Consider the following 24,007-nt stretch of genomic DNA (forward strand, 5'->3'; position numbering starts at 1 on the left):
TTTTCTTTGAATTTGAAGAAACAAGACAGACATTTTCATTTATAACAGTGCATTCTTAGGTGCAAAGCTTTTACTGTAACCAGACCTGCTAAAATGTGTAAATCCTCAATGCACACTATGTTGAATTAACTTTGACTGTTGGATACACATTGTGCTATGTTTTGTTCTATGAATGTCCACAATTTGAGTTCTGGGTTTTTTTTTGCCACTTTCAGTCCTTTTTATTTAATTTCATTTTAAAATCCACGTGTGCTGAGAAGCCAGGTCCTGGCCATGATGTAAGGACACCTTGTGAGAGCTGAAAGCTGTACAACATAGTGCCAACCAACATCCCCCAGGCTTCAGAGTAATGCCCTTCTGCCTGTGGTGCTTTACTGTAACACCTTTTTATGGTCTGTGCAATTCTTGTAAGGGTCTAAAAATACCAATCAAATATTAATGACAAAATTCTGACATTGCTTTAAATAGACAAATCAATAATACCAGTGCTACAGTACTCTGAAAGAGTTTCAGTTCAGCAGAAGTGGGATTTTATTTATTTTTTTTCTGTGAATGGTTGTGTGTGAGGGATGTTGGGGAGAAGAGGGGCAGTGGCACCAGGCACTCTGGGGCACTGCAGCACAGTGGGCACAGCTGGAACCTCCAGCCACGGAGCAGCCACTGGAGACTCTGGCTGGTGTTGCTTCCCTGTTCTCCTCTCCTCAGCACCATCCTCTCTTTCTCTGATTTACAGCAAGACTTTGGTGAAGGTTTTCAGTGCCCTGGGTGCCCCAGGAGGCAGCAGGGTCCCTGTGCCCCTCTGAGCAGAGGGGTGGGAGAGCTGCACTGGCCTGGCCTGGCGGGCTCAGCCAGCAGAGGAAATCAGTGGTGTCCGATCCCAGTTCTCCCCATTTGACACAAGCCTGGTGGGTGTCTGTGTAAACCCATGGAAACTTACTTTGATGGCAAGTTGACAATTTCGAATTAAATTTTAAAATAATTGTTTAAAGCCCCTGCACAGCAGGGTGAAGCTGATGAGCTCCGTGCGAACAAAACCCAGCATCACTGTTCCATGTTTGGTCCTTGGGTGAGATATTTGCTGCTGGGCTTTTTCTAGAACATGAAACAAAGCTTGATGAAAAATAATTTTGCGTTTTCAGAGGGGTGCTTCTTGGTCTAGCTAGGACATGAATAATTATGTTTTCTGAAAGAAATATCAGTAGGCAGTGCTGGTTGTGAACAAGGTCTGGTTTGTGCAACGGAACCTGCTCTGGAAGATGTGTTTTTTTCTCTGGGCCTGCTCTTATAGCCTGGCTCTATTCTATTTTTCAAGGTCAAAGAAAGAACTTGTTAAGGATAATCCTGATAAAGTGCTTTGTTTGGCTTTTCCCTTAGAAAATGCTATTTCTCTGATATCAAAATGGTTGAAAAAAAAAGAGGTGACTTGGAATTATTTTTTTTTTAATAACTTCAAGAACTTTTACAAACTCTATGCTTGATATGTGATTTTAAAATATTACTAAAGATGCTGTGGCATAATTTACAATGTAAAGGTGGAGGGGAAGCAACTTCAGAATGAAGTATTTGAAGAGTTTTTTCATTTTATGAAGAAAGGATTGAAGTTTGGGAGCAATTTTGGCTGCAATGACTGTGAATTGACTGTTCAGGATTCAGAAAAAGATGAACAGCAGAATTCTGGCCTGTTCAGGGATTTGCTTGGGATATAACCTATGAGTTTGGGCTGAGCTTTTGACACAGCCATGAACATCCTCTATGGCTCAGCACCATGCCCAGCTACTGAAGTCTGGAATTAAGAAGTCATTTTACATTGCAAAGACTTTGCTAAGGAAAACTTCTAGTGCACTGATGAAATTTGATTGGAAGATGGAGTAATTGAGAAAATTTATCTATTTGCTAGTTTTTCAGAGACTCGAGTGACAAAGCTTTTAGTGTATTCAGACATTACTTTGAAATTCTGGCATTGCCAATCTCACTTGGCTGCCTTTAAAATGACTTTACTTTTCATTACTGGATTTATGAAAAGGTTCTAACACATGCATCTATCAGGTCTTGAGTTCTAAGCAACTTGCAGGGAAAGAGGATATCTCTGGGCTCAGATAAAGCCACAATCTTATTAGAGTTGTCTTGAAATAGCTTATCTGCTATTCTTAGCTACTAGCTGCAGACAATGTAAAAATAATTGTCCTGCTGTTGAAGGTATCCATGATCTAATTATCTGTTGTAATTTTTAGGGATGCCATATCTGTATTAATATGAGATTCTATTATATAAAGACCACTTTTTCAGAAAGTAAAAGGAAGATCTAAAATATGTTTGACAAATTTCCCCTCTGTCTTTAGTTGCCATTTTAATTCCTGTGGGAGAAATCATGGCAGAGAGGGAAAAGCTACCCACCAAGTGCTGTACAAAGATTTTGATCACTTGTCTCAGAAGGTACTAGATTACAAAAAGATTGTTTAGGACAAAAATGAGGTGAAACAAAATCACACAGTGCTAAAGGAAACACAGGGCTGTTACTTCTCCCTCCTTGTGGGATTGCACAGACTCTTAGGACCTGCATGGATTCTGCTTGACCCTTACACATTTGTAGCAAAGTTATCCTGGTCCTGGGGCATCAGAGACCTTGTGTGACATCTCCAAGGTCTCACCACATTTGGCCTGAGCTTAGATAGTTGGAATTTTTTATTTACTATTGTTGTTTGACTTATTTAAATTGTAGTCCAAAGCCCTGTAAACATGAACTTTTTGTGAAGGCAGCAGAAATACATGCCTGGTGTGCTGCCTGTTGACCATGATGTGGAGGGAAAATAGTAAAAACTTCTGTTCCATTCTTTTTACTGTGCTTGTGTACAGTCTGCAGGTATGGCTGCTGGGGGTTCTGTGTTTCTGGACCAGTCTATCATTTACACCCACAGGGGGATCTTCTTAGCCACCCTTCCTTTTCCAGTGAAATGAAATGTTTAACTCTGTTATGTGCTTCAGTTTTGACTGCAGATAATTATTGCTCAAGATGGTTTGGTGGATACTGCTGGGATCTGATGCTGTGAGGACACTTCCTGTGCTTGTGAAAATACTGGTATGTCAAAAGCTGATGCCTCACTCTTTTACTATTAGTTGGCTGAGGAAAATAGCAGTTGTGCCACTAACTGTAAATAAAAATTTGTATCAAAAGGTCCAACATATGCACTAAAAGCACCTGCTGCATGTGTGCAGAGAAGTGGGTGTAATGAACATGTGTTTTAAGCAGGAGAAGAAAAAGCTGCACATTTCTGGAGCTGCCCTGAAGCATTAGTTGCTAATGTTTGATATGTTGTGCATTCTTAATGTTCATGCATATAAACAGTGTTGGCATAGGGTGTCACTTTGCCTTGTATTTATCTCATCAAAGGCTTTTAGAATTTAGTGATTGATCCTTGACATTAAGGCAGTTTTTTCTCCCTACATGATTTTCCACATTCTCTGAAACTCCAGATGATATTTTATGATGGTTTTTTGAAAATATTTAAATCCTGTGCATGTGTCTGATTTGAGTATTGCTTTCTTTTGTTCACCTGACTTTGTATTTTAATTTTATTAGAGCCCTGAGTAAGCACAAGTATCTCCCTGTTTCCTAGCTGTGGTCACAGAGTTTGCAGTCTGCTTTACATAGCTCCCAAGTTTTTATGTCTATAGTGCTTAAAGTAACAACAATAATAATAAAAAGAAGAAAAAGAAATACAAGTGTGGGTTTATATATTGTAATCATATATGTGAGAAACTCCATATCTGCTCAATGCACTTACTGGGAATAATTATACGGGCTGCAGTCCTGATTGCAGTGTGTTTGTACCTATAAAAATAATTATTCCTATGAGTCATGCCTCTTTCATCATTGATGCTAAACCATTCCAAGGTAGCTAATTAGGGAAAAAGGAGTTTGTTCTTGTATTCCCTACACACAGGAGTACCTTTCCAGACATATTTATTTTCCTTTGTATTTAGAGGAAAAGCAGAATTGTTCAGGAGGCTGGGTACACATTAGATTATCTCAGGCTGATAGCTTCCTTCCAGCAGATTAGCACTGGAAATAATAGATGTTGCAGTAAAGAAGGATGCCCCACTTCATGCAGTTTTGAGCTGTATTCAGCTCCATAAAAATTAGGAAATTGGTCCCACCCATTTTTTTTTTAGCAAGGGATCTTCAAAGTCATTGTCATTCAGCTTACAAAGGCTACTGCCTGGAGAATTGCAACATTTTGTTTGGCAGCATCTTTCCTTTTTTAGCAAACAGCAGATAATTTGGGCTAGTGCTAAATTTTGATTTCTATTCTGGTCAGTGGTAACTTGTTGGTGTTGCCAAATGGTGTTATTGGGTTATATTGCACCATTTGGGCCACCAAAGTCTGAAAGAAAACTTCAAGTTGTTTTGTCCTTTACCTGCCAGCTCAGAATTTTGTCCCCTCTTCTTGTGAATGGCTTCAGCTAGGTATGAAATCAGTCTTCTCCTATTCAGGTCACGTTATCTTTTCTGTAAAAAAGACATCTGGCATATATTGAAGCATTTATATGATTTAACTAGGATTAACCTGAATAAACCATTTTTTTGTCACCGTGATTTACCACTGAGATTTTACCTGTTTTAGTATGTAAATTATGATGGCTGCTTCTGTGCAGCCTTGTGTTTAATTATTAACACAGTTTGACTGTAACTGCTGTCTATAACCTGGAGTACCTGACCAGCACTGCAGACTCCAGGGATGTGATGGACAGAAATCTTTGAAAATGCCTTGACTGCAAACACAGAGCTTTGGTATCCTCCTGAGAAATAGGAATAATTCTTTTTTTTTGGCAGTTGTAGCGCAGAATCGTAGTACTTTGATTTGTTATTATTTATGGAAGCAGGTAATAGAATCCAGCCAGATACATTTTTATTGTCATTTTTTGTTGTTGTTCAAAATGTCTGTATCACACAAAGGATTGCCTTTGTAAACAGAGAAAAAGCCCATTTCAAATGCCTTTGTATGCTGAGAAAGTTCTGATATGAATTTACTCTCAAGCAGACCCAAATGAAATTTGGGGGTAGGGCATTTTCCAACTACTGCTTCAGCTCAAAATTCGGAAAATATTGATTTTTTTTTTTAAAAAAATATTATTGTATAGATTAAAATGAAACTACTCCTAAATATAACCCTTTTCCCAGCTGTATCATCTACAGCTCATATATTAGAGCAGGAATGAATTCCTAATTTGAATTCCAAAAAATGTATGCAAATGGCTTTATCAGTTTATTAAACAGAAGCAAAATCTAGGATTATGGTCCCGTTTTCTCCTTGTAGCCATTGAGAATGGATATGTGGATGCTAAAGGAAGGAATCATTGCCTTCAAGGGTAAGAAAGGATGGGACTGATCCTTCTGTTTCTTTGTGAATTAGAGGGTTGGAAGGGTGAGATCTGGCACTGTATCCAGTATGAAAAGGACATTTTCACTGTCCTCATTCCAGGTCCCTGAATCCAAAGTATATCAGCAATGGAAACATGCACATTTTAGTTATTTGGACACTTGGGAGCACTTCTCAGCATTACTCACAGCAGTGCCTGCAGTCATGCTGTCCATCCATGCCATAAGTGTAATGTATATTTTTAAACTGAATTGCTAGATCAGAAGAATCAGGGAATTGCTGTTTTAAACAACAAAACAAAAAAAACCACCACCTAATGATGAAGGAAATATGGCACTTTAAAAATGTGAAAATAAGCATCCTGCAGACTCTGGATATCAAATTGTCTAGAGCAGTTTATGCAAGCAGCTTTGTCACTGAGGAAGTAGAGCCTAATAATTTTTAATAGGCCTATAAATCTCTTTTATGAAATGCAGCTACTGTAAACGCCTCTTCCATATTTTCCCAAGTGTTTATGCAGTGTTGTTAAGTGTTGGAAAGAGACACGATTGCCATATCTGACCCTGCCCTCTGATGGAGCTGCAAGCTCATTGGGGTGGCAGGAGAGGGTGGAGAGCAGTGGACAGGGCAGGGGAAGAGAAGTAAACTCCCAAATTGTTGACACTAGAATAATAGCACCAAATGGAACTAGAAGATGGATATTTTAATGGAAACTCCAGGGAGTCATGTAGTTATGTGGGCTAGTTTGTGACTCCACTTGAAGAACTGTGAGAGATGAGGGCAGGAGGGACCGATGTGGCATCAAATCTCTGCTGGTTCCTTGAGGGTTTCTGAAACCAGTGTTCCCCTGAGCAGACCCAGCCCCTACCTCCTGAAATGGTTAATGAGCCCAAGCAATGAACAAGGGACAGGCACGAGAAAAAGCCCCTTCTGATTCCTCAGCTGTCCCCTCAAGTCGAAGGCAGGTGTTGCTGGGAGAACGATGTGTCTGTGCTGGCCCTGCTCCAGGGGGGGATGTGGAAGTGCTGAGGCTGAAGGGCTGTGCTGCAGCTCCCTGCCTGTGCCAGGGAGGAGAGGAGAGGCCCATGATGAGCTCTGTACCTGCTCTGACAGGGGTTCACAGCTGCTGCAGTCACTGTTACGCTGAGGTTTGGCAGGAGATGCAAATTGTGGATTAGGTAGATTGGTAAACCCAGGCTGGTTTTTTTAATACAGGACTTGATCCTGAGGAAGAGTCTGAGTAGATGAGAGGTGCAGCACAACAGTAACATTCCTTCCTGCTGCTCAGCATGAGTCCAGCTGAGTCTTGCAGGAATGCCTGTGGAGCCTGTGACAGAAATGCTGCTAAACACAAGGCTGAGTCAGAATCTTCTTTACTTCCACAGAGATCAAATAGCTCTGATGTTTTGGGAACTGGGAATTTCTGGTTTCTGTTTTGGGAACCAGGACTGGGTTAAAATATTGCTGCTGCTCTTTATTTTGTACTGTCCTGTTGGTCTGTCTTTCCCTGTATAAAGGATTCTGGTATTCATTAGATGCGTTAACTTGTGATGCTGCTCTAACATGGTGTGGAGTGAGGGTTGTAAAAATGAAGATTTCTGGGGAAGTCTCATGGAAATAGAGTTTCAGAAAACTCTGTAATGAAGTATATAACACATGTGTAGCAGAGAATGCTGTACTAGGGAACTTTGTGTGAATGCCTCATAGCTTAGGGGAAGATTCTGGGTCCAGACCAAAATTCTCAGCTTTCTTATAATGAGAAAATTTGCAGCTAATTCTCTACTGTGATTCCCCTTTAGGCTTATATTGGTGGATGTAATAATCTTGATTCACTAAAGGCATGAGTTGCATAAAATATGACAGCCCTCAGCCCTAGCAGGATGCTTTGTCTCCCAGGGATGAATGTTCTGAATACTTTCAGGTAATGATCAAATGGATATACCTGTCACAAGTGAGTCACTTTTCTTTATGCCTGCAGAAAGAGTTAGTGCATGTTTCAATGCCTGATTTACTCTGGTGCTATTTATATTTCAAGGTCTTGGATAGAAAACAAGACTGCTTAAAGAACAAATTTCTAGTTTGGGGTTTTAATGTTTTTAAAAAATTCTATAAAAATGGTAAACCAGGCCCCGTGAACCCAAGTGCAATTCTTCTATATATTGGGATTATTCTTACTAATACTTTAAATATGAGACTATGAAAAAAATTTTACTCAAGATGCCATATTGCTCTGTACAAAGCATACATGGAGTCATTTCAACTGCTGTTCAAACGTAGCTGTCCCTTGTGTGAAGAACAGAAGCAAAGCAGAAAATTTGCCCACACAAATAATGTGGTTTGAGATAGATTTTGAAAGACTAGCGTTGAGCAGGGATATACCTCTGAAACCACAAACTAAGGTACTGCCTTGGAAAAATTGTTTGATGGAAGTACAAGATCTTGGCACCTCTTGTGCCTGAGAGTCTCTATGGAGGTCCTTGACACTGGGTGAGTTCCACTCCTGGGGGTTTAGCAGAGCCTGGATCTGCTTGTAGAGGAGAGAATGGCCATTATTTTAATGCTGGTTTAAAGAGATTCTGAACTGAGGACTGAGGGTATCTATCACTTTGAGTACCTGTAAACAACCTCATGATTTGCATTAAGATAAAGCTGTAGAGTAGCACTGTGTTACACTGTGCTGTGGCTTTCTGGTACAGTGGCTGCCAAACCAGTTAATCAGATCTGCTGGATGAGACCCAGCTGTGAAAGGTGAAGATTTGCCCAATTTTTCCTAAATGAGCTTTAGGCTTTTCTTGCCAGATCTATTTTGTGGTGAGAGCTGTGAATTGATGGTGGTGGTGGTGGTGTGTGTGAACTGTGCAGACCCACACCAGACCAAGATGACATCAGCTGTACAAACACATTTTATTTGCTTTCCAACCAGCACATAATGCTGCTTTTGGAAGGAAACCCAAGTAATGCAGGGCAGACCCTGGGTGTCTTAAATGCTAACAGACTGTTTTTCAGACAATAAATGATCTAAGGTGAAGCCTGGGTAAACATATAGAAATAACAATTTGTTTAAGGTGTTACTTCTTGGCAAAAAAAAATACAATAAGATTCCAGATTTTTATATATATGTGTGTGTATGTGTCTATATATATAAAACTTAATAATAAAATTAGTCCACTCTAATGCTCTCCACATCCTGACATGTTATGGCAGTCTGTAAGAAATGATGCAAATCATTTTACTTTTGCAAGCAGGAGTGAAATTCTGGCCCTAGCCTAAGGCAGTGATATTTTTTCACCTAAGAGCTTTATATTTGTGGAGACTGTATTGCTGACTATTTAGAATTAAATGTTGCAACATGAAGTTCAGTTTTTAAGGATTTATCCCAAAACGGGCTTTAAAATCATACTCAAAATTAGAAAAGTTGTATAATTAGGCACAGCTTAGCAAAAAATAAAAAAAATTAAAAAATGGAGCTCTAAATAAAAAAAAAATCTCTTGAAAATTTATTGAATCTTTCACATTTTTGTTAGTCACTCAACTCTGCTTAACCCACCACCAAGATTATTTCTCTTTCATTTAAGGTGTGAATTTTATATTATGCTCAGCTACTTGCTGTTGTAGTTTTGATTTGCCTAGGGGCCACAGGAAAAACATTGCATCGGTCTGCTGAGAAACGAGCTACATCTGCACCACATCAGCCAAGAGACACGCTTTGGAAAATTAAATAAATGTGGTTCTTGATGCGAAGGGAAAGGAATCTCAAGCCAGGGGTCCGAGAAGATTGTGTATCAAATAGGAAATAAGGCCTGGCTGAGTTTTGGTGCTCCGCACGCCTGTGGATGCAGGCAGGGGGAGCCTGAGCACCGCGGAGCCGCTCCGAGCATCCTTCCCGAGCTCGGGGCTGCCCTGGGCAGGGACAGCCCTGCTTCTCCTGCCCGCACCGCTGCTGCTTCCCGAAAAGCTGCAAGAGGGGAAAACATTAAAGAGCGGCTTGGATTGTGCTGGAGGCGGCCGGGATGTGGCGCTGGGCGGACTCGCGGGTCCCTGGCCAGAATCCAGCGGTTCTGCGGGAGCTGGACCCTGCTGGGGCTGGGAATGCGGCTCCCTCCTGCTCCTCCCTCCGAGACACCGCAGGGACGGGGCTGTCCTGCCACAGCCACCGAGCAGCTCCTGGCCACTGCTCACAGCCCCAGGGATCCCAACACACCAGCCTCACTCGCCTGTTGAGGGCTTGGGCTCAGACTCCTCTCGTATTTTGGCTTCTGACAGATTTTCTGTCAGATTTTCCTCATGGTTTGATAAGGGACAGTTGTGGATTCAGAATAGCCGCTTTTCCCCTTAGAACAGTCTATAATTGTACTGTTTTATAACATCACCTAGCTACACATTTACCACAGGACCCCTCCTGTTTCAAACAAATTGTCCTAGGGATGCACACACGGAGTGGGAGGCTTTCTCTGGTTTTCATTCTGCTGATGTGTGTTTGTAAGAGAGAGCTGCACAAACAGGGGAGTTTGAGCTGGAGACCATGAGCCCAGGGAGGCGAATAAATACTTGGCTGGGAAACTGTAGGAGTGCCCTGGGGAAGGGTGTGGGCTTCAGAGGTGGGACAGGGCATTTATGGCCTCCATAGATAAACAGCTGTTAATTAAAGTATTTGGCAGCGTCGAAACTCCTCTTCCAAGTGGAAGAAGTCAAATCCCTGACGTTCTTTCTCCCCAGTGGCCCAAAAGTCACAATGCAAGTGAAACCTCTTTCAGACACTTCAGCTAAGACCACAATTGCTAGGCTTCTTTATTATAATAATTTATGCTGCAATGTAATTCCTAAAGTAACAATAATAATTCAGATGGTGACAGACTCTTTAATTAAAATCACTATAGAAGACATCAGCTTTTAGCTGCTTCACTCTTCCTATTGTCACTACATATTGAGTGCAACAGTTTGGTGAGATGGAGTTAAAAGCCTGGTGGCAACTCCAAGAGCTGAACACATCTCTCAAGGTATGTGCACAGAGCTAACTAGGGAAACAGCATTTCTATCAAGGTTTTACCTTGCTTTTACTTATCTAAAGATGTTTGCAAAGTATGGGAATGGGTAGATAACCAAAGGAAAAAATTGTAGTTAGGAAGTGTGTGATCTACATCCTGGAAGATTGTCTTTAGACCAAAACTGAAAATAACTGAGGAATATTGAGCAGAAGGGGAAACTAGCAAGTGTGTTAGATGCTGTTAGCTCTTAGCCAAAGCCACAGTAGTAACCAGCAAATTCAACCCTTCAACTTCTGGAAGGGGTGTAAAGTCTCACATTTAATCGAAAGCAGCATTTCACTGCAAGGGGTGTGGAACAGGAACATGACTCTAAATGTTTACCCACCTCTTCCTATTGCAGAGCATTTTTTTCCTTTCTAGGGCACAGTGATAAAAAGGATAAAATTGATGATTAGCCTGACTCCCATGGCAATTCCCATTGGCCCTGTGTAAATCAGGGACTGGAGCAGTCACATGAGTGATTTCAGTCCACTGACATAGCAAGTTCCTTGTGTTTTATTTTACTCTGGCATTCATTTCAGGCACAAGTAGACTGATAAACAGATGATGACAAATAATTGAGTTAATCCAAGAAAGCTTCAGGGCTGCATCAATTGCAGCAGGTGTAAAAACAATGTATGCAATTTCCTGCCTGTATCAGGGTGGATTATCTAATTATTTCAACCTTCCAAGGCGTCCATTTGCTTATGTCTCCTAGGTGGGATTTCTTCTTGTGGGAGAGAGTCACTTTCATTAACTGCTTAAACTGAGACTTGAAGAAATGTTGCACAAAGTGTTACATGAGAATATTCACCATTAGTAGTAGATAGGAATCAGTTTCAACTGATGAAAATACTGAATAAAAGAGCTGTTTTATCAAGCATGTAAAAATATAGACTTTGTTATAATCTAAGTGTGCATATCAGTTTAGATGAAAGATGACCACTGTAGCCTTGTCTTCAATTCATTCCTATGATATTCTTATATATATAAAACTTATTTACTCTTTTCTAGATGAGTCAGCTAAGGTAAATTAAAAGTTAGACAAGTTGGAAAGGAAGAATCCTTTTATGCCTCTATTTTCCCTTTATAGGAAAAGTTTCAATAGACACTTTAAATAAGAAACTTGAAGAACAGAATCTCTTCTGGTGCAGTGATCCATCAGGAACCTTAATAATTACCATATTTGAGGTTTCCTCCATACAGGAAAAATTCTTTTCATCCCTCTGGTATCAGGCACAGGTTGGTCATTATTACAGAAAAGAACAAGAAGACGTAAATCAAGTTCCTTGTTCTTAAAAGGTATCAGGAGGATCTCTATGTCTCCCCTCTCTATGTGAGTCCACATTTATACATGTAATTTGAATTCACTTAGGATTTAGAAAAAAACATGTTCAAGTACCTTTTTTTCTGTGAAGTAAGAATTCAATTTTTTCCCAAATCTCTACTGCAGTAAGTCAGAATGAGAATGATGTTACATGCAGTACAGATTCAAATATCTTTGCACCCTTTTTGGTGCTTAATGTGTTTTCCTCAGATACCTGTGTTAAAACAGAAAAGCAAGTCTAGCTGTGTAAGGCCTTTTTTTGTAATTTAGTCTGGTGTGAAGTGTTTCTAGGTAACTTTTAGCTCACTGATATGCAAACAGGCAAAATTCTTTCTCAAGCTGACATCAAAGCTAACAGTAGATCAAAAATGTTTAATGAAAAAAACTCATAGGTAAGCCATTAAAAATGCAACAAAGTGGTCAGTGTCTGGCAAAGTTAAAGCATGGATAATAACATTCATATGCTAATCCAAAGCTGTTTACATGAGGGAAATATAAACCTATCAAATTGTCTGAAGTTGCCATTAAAGTTCATGAATCCTTTTCTGAGATGAGAGGCACTCTAATTTGAATGTAGATAAATATTCATGGGAGGCTTTCATTTGGAGGGAGAAATTTTCTATTAATAAAATTATATCTGGTCGAGATATAACAGGCTGCTACTTCTGTGTTGCAATAAAGGTGGTTTGCACTGTATGAAAAAGTGAATATTCATAGATGTCTTTAAAGCTTCTCATTACAGTATCACCAAAAAATAGCTATCTCTTGGGGTTTTTTGGTAGTGTTTTTGTTTCTTTGTTTGTTCCTTTGTTTTTAAATAAGATCATGGGCATTCTATTGGGGCTGATTTTTTTGGTCTTTTTTGCGTTTAAAAATAAAGTGCATTTCATCTCAGTTTCTTGAAGGAAAACAAAACTTTCAACAGATCCATTTGTCTAATACTTCCAGGCTTGTAGGAAAAAAGACAAAACTGCAGTGAAAGTTTTTGCCTGGATCAAGTCAATGATATCTTAGTTGAGGGGAGCGACAAGAGAAAGGGAACTTTTGACTGTGTGAAACTAATAGAGAGTAATACTGTTTTAACTTGTCCTAATTGCTAGTGTTTACTTCATGTATGGTTTTTACACTGTTTTTAAAATGGAACATCTCAGAGCTTTCATTCTTCATGTCCAAAGTACTTGCACAGCTGTTTAAATTTGGTATCACTGCTCAAATTGCTCTTGATCTGGTGTTTTGGTGGACAGTAAACCAGTGCAGCACTCATTCCTAGCAATGCTTTATCCTGATTTTGTTCCCTTGTGTGATTTCTGTGGTGTTTAAGGAGAAGAGTTCATCACTGGAAGGTTTTTTTGAGAAGTTTTTTGTGAGAGCTTGCTCCTTTTTATTATTTTATTATTGGTTTGCAAGAATCTGTAGGATTGTAACACATTTCAATTCTCTAGGACTGTAAAAGGAAAATTTGTGAAGTTGCTCAAACTCCAAAACTTTTGAAGGCATTGGTTGATATAGAGAGAGTGATGGGTTAAAGTTTTGGGTTCTTATGGAAAACTAGCACTGTGCAACATTATTAAAACATGGGAAAATGCTATCAGACCCTTAGATCATGACAGATACTTGTCAATGAGGAATCAATGAGAGGGTGTTCTCATGAATCAGCATCAAAAATAATCTTATTCAGTATTTTTGCAGCTAATAATGAAGTAAATTAAAAATTGCTAATTCAATTTGCACTTGACCCAAGAGGGAAGGTACATATATTGAGGACAGAGGATGCTGCTGGCTGGTTATGCCAGCTGCCTTGGGATTTAGCACAGCCAGATTCAACATTACACACCCAGGGAGAAGCAGAGTGTTGGGCACGCAGTAGGGATTATATTCTGGGAAACTCTGGAATGAATTTAAGGGAATCTTCAGCTCCAGGAATCTGCCTGTAATGTGTTTAGAATTGTGGGGCTGTGTGGGCCCCTGGCAGCCAGCAGCCAGGATGGGGGAGCTGGAAGGCTCAGAGATGCTGGGAGCCCCCACAGGACAGCGGGTCTGGGGACAGGGATCTGATCAAGCCAGAGCTACCAGCCCTCAATGAGATTCCTCACATCCATGCCTTGTGTTGCTCCATGGCTTTCTAATCAGCTCCTGAGCAAATCCAGGAAGTATCTGGTTTTTCTTAGGAACAATCTAGCCCTAAGTTTTTATCAGAGATTAGCAGTTGCTAGACTACTACTGCGCTGATATTATTTCCAAAGGATTGAAAAGAAATAAAAACATATATTGCTGGAGCAGAGGAAAGATGCCTAATGGGTGGAAAGGGCTGATTTCATCTAATCAGATATAGAATAAAGCTGGATTAATACTCTTGCAGTTGAATGTTGGGCACAGAATTCACTGGATTCCCTCCAGGCTTTTTGATTAGAGACTATACCACAGTGGCAAATTCTGGGGTGCTCTCAAAGGAGCAGGACAACAAAATTCACATTTGATGCTTCCGTTGCAAACCTAACTTTTAGCTGCCAATGTGTTAAATGTTTTATCTCATTTGGAGCCAAAATACTGACTGGATGTTACAGATGGTGATGTGCATGTTTTTGCAAAGATGATAAATGCCTCCAGCCCTAGCTACAAATGGCTAACTAATTAAATATTGTACAGTGAGTTTTGGATTGTGATACAGTGGAAATTTACAGAATTAGCTTTGGTGAATGTTTTTATTCAAGAAACAATAGCTTTTAAGCATAGTATTTATTCATCAGGGGAAATTTGCCTCTACCTACAGAACAACCATAGAATCTATGCAGCACATGATTTGCCTTCAAAACAGCAGTTAAATACAGAAGAGGAATTGTGTGTGATACCATCTGCCTGTGGAAAATCCGGAAATTCACTCTGAAGGTGAAAATCTTGGTGGGTCTGTGCATGTGGCTGCAAACTGGCAGCCCTTGTGCTTTGGCCAGGGAGGCTCTGCACTAAGCCAGATCATTCTGCAGGTAATCAAACTTGTGGTAAAAAAAGGAATGACTGTTCTTTGAGCAGGTGAAGTATCCAAAGAGAAGAGGCAAAGGTCAGAGGAATAATTTAAAATTTTCCTTGCTTAGCAATATATATTTTTGAAAAAAAAAATAAATCCATATATCCAAATCATCAGCCAGAGCCATAGGCCACAAGGTTAGAGTATAAACTGTCAATATTAACTGCTGCTAATGGAAATGCAGATTGCTGGAGCAATGAAGCAGAAGATGCACAGGCAAGACATGGAACCAAAGGGAGTGACAGCAAAGCAGAGAAGAGGTTGGTGTAGGGTCACAGTGCTGGCCAGAATAGGCCTGAGAAACAGGACTAGAATATATTTGCCTTTTTTTAGAAATTTGCAGTGAGAAAATACCAGCTTTACCATTAGCTTTTTCTCATTGCTGAAACTGTCTGGTTTTGGGTTCCTGTGGAGGCTAAAACAGCTGTGCAAATAACAATGACTCAAACAGTAGCCAAAGACCCTGTGCTGCATTTGAGCCAATCTGCAGATCTCCAGCCCTGTGTGTTCTGGTGAACAATATAAACCTGATTTCTGAAACACCAGGGCTGCCTCATTCTGAGAAAGGGCATTGGGTTTTCTTGTATCATTACAGACACTGAGGGCATGTTTGCATTTGCTGAAAGAATATTTCATTACTCTGGTTGCTTTTCTTAATGAAAACAAATATTTTAAAGTGGTTAATTTACGAGTATAAATATTATTCAGCAAGTTCCTAAACTCCCCAAGGTAAATAATACAGGCATGGTAAAGGCCAGCTCTGTTATATTAATAATTGATGTTTGGCTTCCTCCTAGCTCAACTGTAATCTATTCATCCTGCTTTGTAAAAGTGCAATTAGAGCTGAATTACAGTAATCAATAGAGCAGCAGCATTTAGAACCAGGGTACTTAAATAGAGGGAAATTTTGCACATAGGAAGTTTTTTGAGGTATATGGCAAAAACTGCCTTAGTTGGATGGAATCTTAAATGATCACAAAGGAGATTAAGTTATAATTGATGTAGATATTTTCAGAGGTTGTCTTTTAGACCAAAACCAACCTCAGTTCAACCAACAATTTGAAATTACTTCCCTTCCTTTTACTTCTGCTGTGTCTCTCAGCCCATTCTCCTGTGCTGTGACTGATGCAGCTTTCCTGTGCTTGTCCAAACATCTGCACTGGTTGTGGGCAGGTGAGAGGAAGAGGGGGATGTGGTGGGAAGCAGGCTCCAGACTGCGTGGCAGATGTGGGAGGCTCTAAAATGAGTGTAGTGGTAATGGACAGCTAGAAGAGGAACAGAGAACTCACACATGCTACAGCCAAAGGAAATGCAGTGTTGGGGTGGGGGGAGTGGGTATGAAATGATCTCCAAGATTCTGTGAGAAAGTTTTGCTTCATCACTCAAGTATATAAACTATTACAGAGAGGAGCTGATAGTAACCTCAGTTTGGTGTGGAAAGGAGCCATAAAAGAGGAAAGGCCTTGGAAGTCCTGGGTTTCAGGTAATGAAAATAAGAGTGTTACTGTGCTGAGAAGAGAGGCTGCCACAAGCCTGGGGCACTGCCCTGTAAAGCTTGTGTACAAGCTCACACCAACATCTCTGAGCAACCCTGTGACTTAGGAAGATTGTGCTTTCTTTGTATCCCTGGGACTTAGGGAAGATTTGGGTATCTTAAACAAAATCTGGATGATGTTTTCCATGCTTTCTTTTCTTGCTCCCTTTCATGTCAACTTGTTAGGAACAGTCTTCCAGAGTTCAGGAAACCCTTTCTGGCCCCGTGTCCCCTGTGGGGCCTCCAAGTGATGCTTGCACTGGGTTTGTTTCTGCGTTTCAGGGTCCCATTGGCTCCAATCAAAGCCTAATTCAAACTTACAGAGCCATCTTCCCCTAATATTTCATTTGTTCAAGGTTAAGGGCTCTCTGAAGCTGAGTTAAGGTCTGATTTTTTTTTGCTGGGACTTGCCAAAATCTGGCTGCTGTCCCCATGGCTGGTGAGCAGCTGCTTGGGCTGGGCACTGGACACTCCTGTCCCTGCAGAGGAATTCTCCAGAGGGATGAGCTGGAGGCTGAGCTGCTGAGTGTGGTGAGCTGGATCCAGGGCTGGTGGGAGTCACCGTCAATGAAAAAGCAAATACCGGCTGATTATTATTTTTATTAATAATCATCATTTTATTCTCCTTCTCTGGAGCATTGTGGTGTTTGAGGTGAAACTAAGTGCTTTCAGTTATTTAGGAAGTGTGGAATGGCTCAATAATGTATTCCCTGTTGTGACTTTTGGACTTTATGCAATGTCAATAAAGGGATAAAACCTGTTTAATTAAAAAGAGGCTGATTTTATTGAACAAATATGCCAAATAAAAACCGAAGAAGGAGCATTAACATGTTGGTCTCTTCTCAAGTACAATTTTCAGCTTACTGTAGAAATCTAAAAATTAAACATCTACTAATGTAATTTAAAAAATTCATTTAATTAATATTTATTTTTCTGGTGGCAATAGCTTATTAAATGGGCACTACCAAATAGATAGAAAGGTGCTATTTGAATTGATATGGAAGGAGATCCTGTCTTGGCTAGATCTTTGAACTTTTGAACAAGAAAATGAAATAATTAAAGCTCTGCTTACTGCAATTTATATTCCTGGGAAGCATTACCTTGTCAGTGTGTAATGCATGTACCACTCTGTGTGTGCATTATGTTTTAATAACACCTCCATCTTCCTCGTAAGGCATATTGTCTTCTAGTGCAACCTTCTCCAATAACCCTGTCCTGGCAGTTGTCAGGTGATCTGATTGCATTTGGTGAGTAGAATATCCTGTAATTATTTTTCTCTCCTATTAAGTTTCACATTCTCTGTACACAGAAATGCAACTTCATACAGTAGTATAATGTGTATTGTTTTTTGATTTTATTTGTATAAGCATAATGAAATGATCCGCCTCCACATCCTGGAGCAGCATAATGCTTCTTGATTTATTGCTGTACCAATTTATGTTGGCTTATCAGAAAGGTGCTTCCAGTGCATTAGCAAACCCCTGAAGTGCTTCTGGTAATAGCAAAAAGCACCTGGGTAGCTGTAAATATAGGAAAGGAGGTTTGCAGTTTGATAAAACTTAGAGCAGGAAATGCCACTTGGGCTGACAGTGTGCTTGGCCAGGCTGTCCCACTGCCAGCCTTCTCCACAGGGCGGCTGCTTGCAGGAGAATTGAGTTTCTCTCTGGCCCTGGCCTGCTGCCCTTGGCAGTGTTTCCCAAATGTAGGCAGCAATGCCCTCATTTTCTCACTTTGTTTACCCTGCACTGAAACAATTTGTGGTAATGTGAAGAGGCGGGAGCTGCTGGGTATTAATGCTCCCCTGCAAACTGAGAATTGGACACTCAGTTTAAAGACATTTCCAGAGGCAACATCAATTTAGGGTTAGGAAGCCTTTAAGTGTTGTAGCTTTCTTATGTATTTCCATGTGCATCCGTCTGGGAGGAGAGGAAGCAAGCAAATCAACAAACAAGTCATTCCTCCCATAAATCTCTTCTGATTGAACCTGAGCACAGTACAGTGCTACAGAAGAATAAATAAACCGATGATAATAACAGAACCTGATTACACAGTGATGGGCAATAGCAGCAAATAGGCTTTATCTTGCACTGTGAAATAGAAACCCATGGCCAAATGAGTAAGTCTGGATTCCCAGAGAGAGTTTTTTCAGCAATCCATGAGCAATGACCCTCAAAATTATGTATTCTAAAAAAAGAGATTATTTTCAGAAGTGTGGCCTAGGCCTGTAGTTCAGCTGAGAATGAGATATTTGTGTTGCTCAATTGCACATGCAGCCTATCATCAAACTTTCACCCCAGTGAGGAGCGCTGGTGGTCACAACTGGGTGCTGGTCAGGACCCAGTCACACATTAGCATTTATACCTTCTGCTCTTGCTTGGACCATCTACTCATCCTTCTTCCTCTTCATTCAGATAAATAATGACTTTTTAGAAGTGAGATGAGAATTTTAATCCACTGAAAATGGACCAAGGGCTTAACCCTTTGAGCACTTACCTGAATCAGCTCTACTCCCACAGGTGTACTCCCCTTAGTGTGCACTCGGCTTTAGTGTGTGGAGGATGTAGAAGAAACTGGGTTTGCTTTTTCACACAATCCCCAAAATTTGAATGTGTTTGCACATTTTTCTAGCACTGGAAAGAAGAAATATTTTGGCAAATGATATTTAGATACAGCTATTGTATGGTGGTTGAGTTATGTGTATTATGATTTAAAACCATGTAAGTGATAAAGGCCTGACTGCTTAGAAAGGGTTGGATTTTGCCATAAAGCTGCTGTCATTCGCACTGTCTGGGGACTTGGTGTCACTTGGAGCCTCCCTCACATCTCAGGAGTGTCTCAGCAGGGCTGTGGAACACTGCAAGGGCACCAATCGAGGGGAGCTGAAACTCAAACCAGGAGTGAAGCTCCTTTCCCAGCGGCTGTTCAGCATGGTGCACTTGGGGAGCACACCTGTGCATTTACTGAAGGGGAAAAAAGAGGGGAGTGGGCTGGTGAAATCTGATGTACAGCAAATCTGGCTTCAGTCCTGAGTTTTTTCTGTCTCTCTCTTGTGCAGCTGTATTTTTTGCTGGTTTCTCATTTATCAGCGCCTATCATTATCCTTCAGGTTTTCCATGTCAATTTGTTTAGAAACAATTTCTTCCCAAAAGTCCCTTCTGTCATTCATACTGTAGATACAAAATAATTATGAAAGATGATTTTAGGTCTGATATGAACACGGAGTTCCCAGTTTATTAAATGTATCTCATGGTGTGTACCAGTACATACATAAATTTAAAGCTTTTGAGTGCACACAGACATAAAGAGTTTAAAAATGTTAAACTACGTGATAAAATTCTAGGCAAGGAGTACATATTTATCACAAAGCAATTAAATATCTTGGTTTGTTTATTCCAAAATTAACTTGGCACATTAATTTAACATGAAAAGAGTGATTTAATGAAATCCTCAGAGAATTACTATCTGCCCTTTGAATAAGTTATCTAAAATGCTATTTTATTATGCAAAGCTATGTAAAATAAATTGCATTCAAGCAGTGGTTCAGAAAGTAGCTTATTGTAACCTCATGTTCATAAAGAAATGACATAAAAGATCTGGGGATCACTGCTTTTCTTTCGAAATGGGAAAAAATTAAGCAGAGACAGTATTTAATTTGAAAAGAGCTAATTTGACATGGAGATAATTATCTTGGTGCTTTGAAATGTGATTAACTAATTATAGCCAGAAAAAACCCTACAGGGAGCAGTGAAAATGCAGTGTGGAAGCAGCAGTGTGACCTCACATGTGTGATTCATGTGATGGGGCAGGTCATATTCGTCCTGTTAAAATATACAACCTTTTCCTCTGATAGAAATTCCTATTTTCACACACATTCACCCCTCAGCATGAGAGTAACATGGACAATGTTTACATTAAAGAACTGACTTCACTGCTTGTGTGGATGCAGGCACACAAACTACAGCTGGCACATCACTTAATGTAAAATCCAGGAGCTGTTCTGTCCCTGGACAATCACTGAACTTCCAGCAAGATCAGTACCTTGATTCCAATAAGGGGATTGCAGGAAGGCAACCCAGCAAGCTGTTTACTGATTTTTATTTTTTTTTTCCAATTAATGGAAAAGACTGTTCTCCCAATTTAGTTTGGTAATTAATTTGAAACGTGAGGACTAGTGGTGCTAAATAGATAATATTGTTCTACATGGCTGGAAATAGTTTTCAGAGTTTGGTTTCCTTTTAACTGAACCTAATGAATTGCTCCTCTCACTCCTGTTTTCTGACAGTGACATCCATAAGTAAATCCTATACCATGCTGGGCTTTGGTTTTGTGTTATTTTTTAAGCCTTTCCCAGTATTTGCCATAAAAGAGATTTAAACCAGGGATCATTTGCCTCAGCTGAGGTGGCAGATACAAAAGTCCATGGAAAGAAGAGCTAACTAGCATGGATTATTTAGTACTCTCATACTGAAGGCAGTTCCTGATCAGGGACAGGAAGTCAGAAGTCTGGCTGTCATTATCCACTTACACAAAACTCAGAGATGTGTGACTTTCCATTTCAGCAAATGCTCTCACATTCTTGTTTTATGGAAAACAGTAAATGGGATTATGGCTTTTTAGTTAGTGTGTTATATGAAGCTCTGTGTCTTTTCCCAAATGATCTGACCATTCTAACTGTTTGTTATGGAATATTGGAGAATAAATGGATTATTATTTGTGTTATTGACAGTTTAGCATTCCTTTCAGATGAGCTTTTGAGTGGTGTGCTTTCTGTTACATTTCAGCCTATTATCTCAAAATTGCCCACTGCAAATGGTTTCATTCATAATTGAATGTTTTATTTTACCAGTTTGGTTTATGTTTGGTGGGGGTTGTTTTTGTTGCTGTTGTTTTGGCTAAGGCTTTCTTTGGTTTACTTGATGTGTGTAATTTATTGACTGACAAATTTGGGCATCACAATGTCGAATGTGGCTTCTAGGCCCTGAGCAGCTTGGTTGTTTCTGTGCGCTATTTAAACTTATATCATTCTTTCTGCATGTGAGGAAAATAAATGACATTTTAAAACTGTAGTTTAGTTATTTGCATGTGGCAAAACCATGAGAAAAGCAAACTGATTAATTAGGTAGAGATTGTTACCTAAGTGTCCTCTTTAATGTTACACAGTATTATTGAACTGAGACACATGTGGAAACTGCTCCAGTTGTTATGACTCAGCTGATTATTTCAATCATAGAATCATGCATTTCAATCAGAAGGGTTTGGGTTGGAAGGGACCTTAAAGATTGTCCAGTTCCATCCCTTCCATGAGCAGGGACTTCCACTATCCCAGAGTGCTCCAAGCCCCATCCAACCTGGCCTTGGACACGTCCAGGGCTGGGGCAGCCAGTTTCTCTGGGCACCCTGTTCTACTGCCCTCACAGGGAAGAATTTCTGTACTGTTTGCCTTTTTTTTTTTTGTTTTTCCTTATCAGTTGTATAAATATGTAGCTTTTAAAATGATATATAATTTATACAGTTATCCTTTTTAATTTAGTTTTACTTTTAATCAAATAAATGCAAAAATCTTGTACTGTAGAAAAGTTGTTGCTGCAGTAGTGGGGAATGCACTGCATGCTGTAAAAAGTGTAAAGCAAAACGTTTTTCCTTAAACACTAGGGAAAATCTGAATATTTTGGATAGAAGAGGGATTATCCAAATGACCTTAGCAACCCTAGTATTGAAGTATAGGAAAGGAGCTTAAGCAGCTCAAAAGCCAGCCTGGCATGCTCCTGCCCTTGGGCACAGTTCCTCTAGGCTGGACAGAGTGCTCTTGAGAATGAAAACTAATTTCAGTCATCACATGCTCATTCAGCAATAGCCTTTCACCTTTTATTTTGTTCCACCCCGTGCCACTTGTAGCTTCTGACTGATCCCACAGTGACAACCTAAAATTTCCCATAAAAACCCCACTGAAGTTTAGTGAAGGACACAAATTGCCAATTTTCCCATCCCCACAAGATTGCAGAACTGCAGGGAAATGTCTTTTTATTTTAACTACTGCCTAAACTTCCTTAGACAAGCTGATAAATAATGATCACGTTTGATGGCTTTACTACTTGTATTTAATATGGTATGGAAAAAATTATTGTTATAATTACCCAATTTTCAGTATTGGGGGAGTTTTAGCCAGAACTGTGGCCTCCCTTGGTGGCTCCCCTCCATCCTGAAATCCACCCACTCATCCTCACATCAACCACCTCTAAAAATCACCTGCACAGCTACTGTTGGGTTCACCTTCTTGTGTTCCGTATTATTGCTACCTATATTTTTATATTTTTTCCTAATTTCTGTCACGTATTTGCAAGCCATGAGGTGGTGATGATCCCAAAGCTGAGTGTGTTGGAAGGGTGTGAGAGTAAATGCACCAACCATGCATATAAACCACCATGAACCTAGAAAAAAAGTACTGATTCCCTTAGCTGCATCCTCATCATTCATATTCTGTCTGTGAACAAGGAGTATGTTGTGTTTCCAACCTACCTTTGTTATTTATTCTCTTCAGCAGGTCTAATATTTGCAGAAATGCTCAAATAGAGATAAATCTTTTCTAATTCCTTGGGATTTTATTGTAGCAGTGTTCATCATGATGAATTCTTTCAGTATTTAAGAAAATCAATTGTCAATTAGCTTTTATGGGGAATTATACATTGTGATTAGTCATCAGCTGGGCATTATGGTGTTATCTGACAACAGTTATTAAAATATACAGTAATTTGCTTTAATTATCTATCAAATAGCCAACACAAGTTTCAAAAATAGTATGAGCTTTGGAATTATAATTAGAGAATGCTTTATTGGGAATTGTTTTATTTTACAGTGTTACTGTTCAGAATTAATTATTTTGTTTGAAGAAAATGTGTTATTTACAAGAAAAGGTAGCCTACCTGGTTTTTGATTTATTTTTGTAAATGCTTGAAGAATTACAACTGCATTAACAAGATTTAAATAACTAGATAATCATTCTAAGGTAAACAGGCTTGATTAAACAATGAATAGTTTAAAAAAAATATATTTTTTTGTTCAAAACAATGGACCGGTTCCTACAAATCTGTATTACTGATGAAGTCTTGTTCCCCTTGGATTTGGAGAACGGTGCTGCACTGCAGGATTGGTCCAAAGTTTATTTAATCATTTCTGTAAGCAACATCTATAAAACATTAACCCAACTTAGTAAATTCTGTAGTGAAATGGTGCATCTGTGTGTAACATTAGCAGCAAATGTTTTGAAGTAAATGAGAGCATTATTTTTTTGCCGAAGAACACAGTAGAAATGAATTGATGCAAACCCAAACAGGATCCTATGCTGCTGCTCCTCCTTAGCTGCTGAGTATATCCAGGACCATCCTTACTTTGCCCGAAGATATTTATTGACCACAGCATTCATTACAGAACATCCAAGTACCAATAACCTAAAATATATGCCAGTTTTAAAAGTCTATATGTAAGTTTTAAACGTTTTTGCTTGTGAGGGATGTTCTTACCGGCCTTCTCCTGTCTCATTTGGAAGATGGAATGTCTATTTGCTCTGGAACTGGCTTGGCTGTAAGGGAGTCATTACAGTGGCTATTTGAACCTCTAGATGCAGCATATCATGGAATTATTGTGGCTTCCATTCAGTGGAGTATCCTTAGTGTAGGAGGAGCATGTGAAATCAGTCCGCACAAACCTTGGCTCCATAAACATTTT

The sequence above is a fragment of the Parus major genome, chromosome 11 (genome assembly GCF_001522545.3).
Source record: "Parus major isolate Abel chromosome 11, Parus_major1.1, whole genome shotgun sequence".
NCBI lineage: Eukaryota > Metazoa > Chordata > Aves > Passeriformes > Paridae > Parus > Parus major.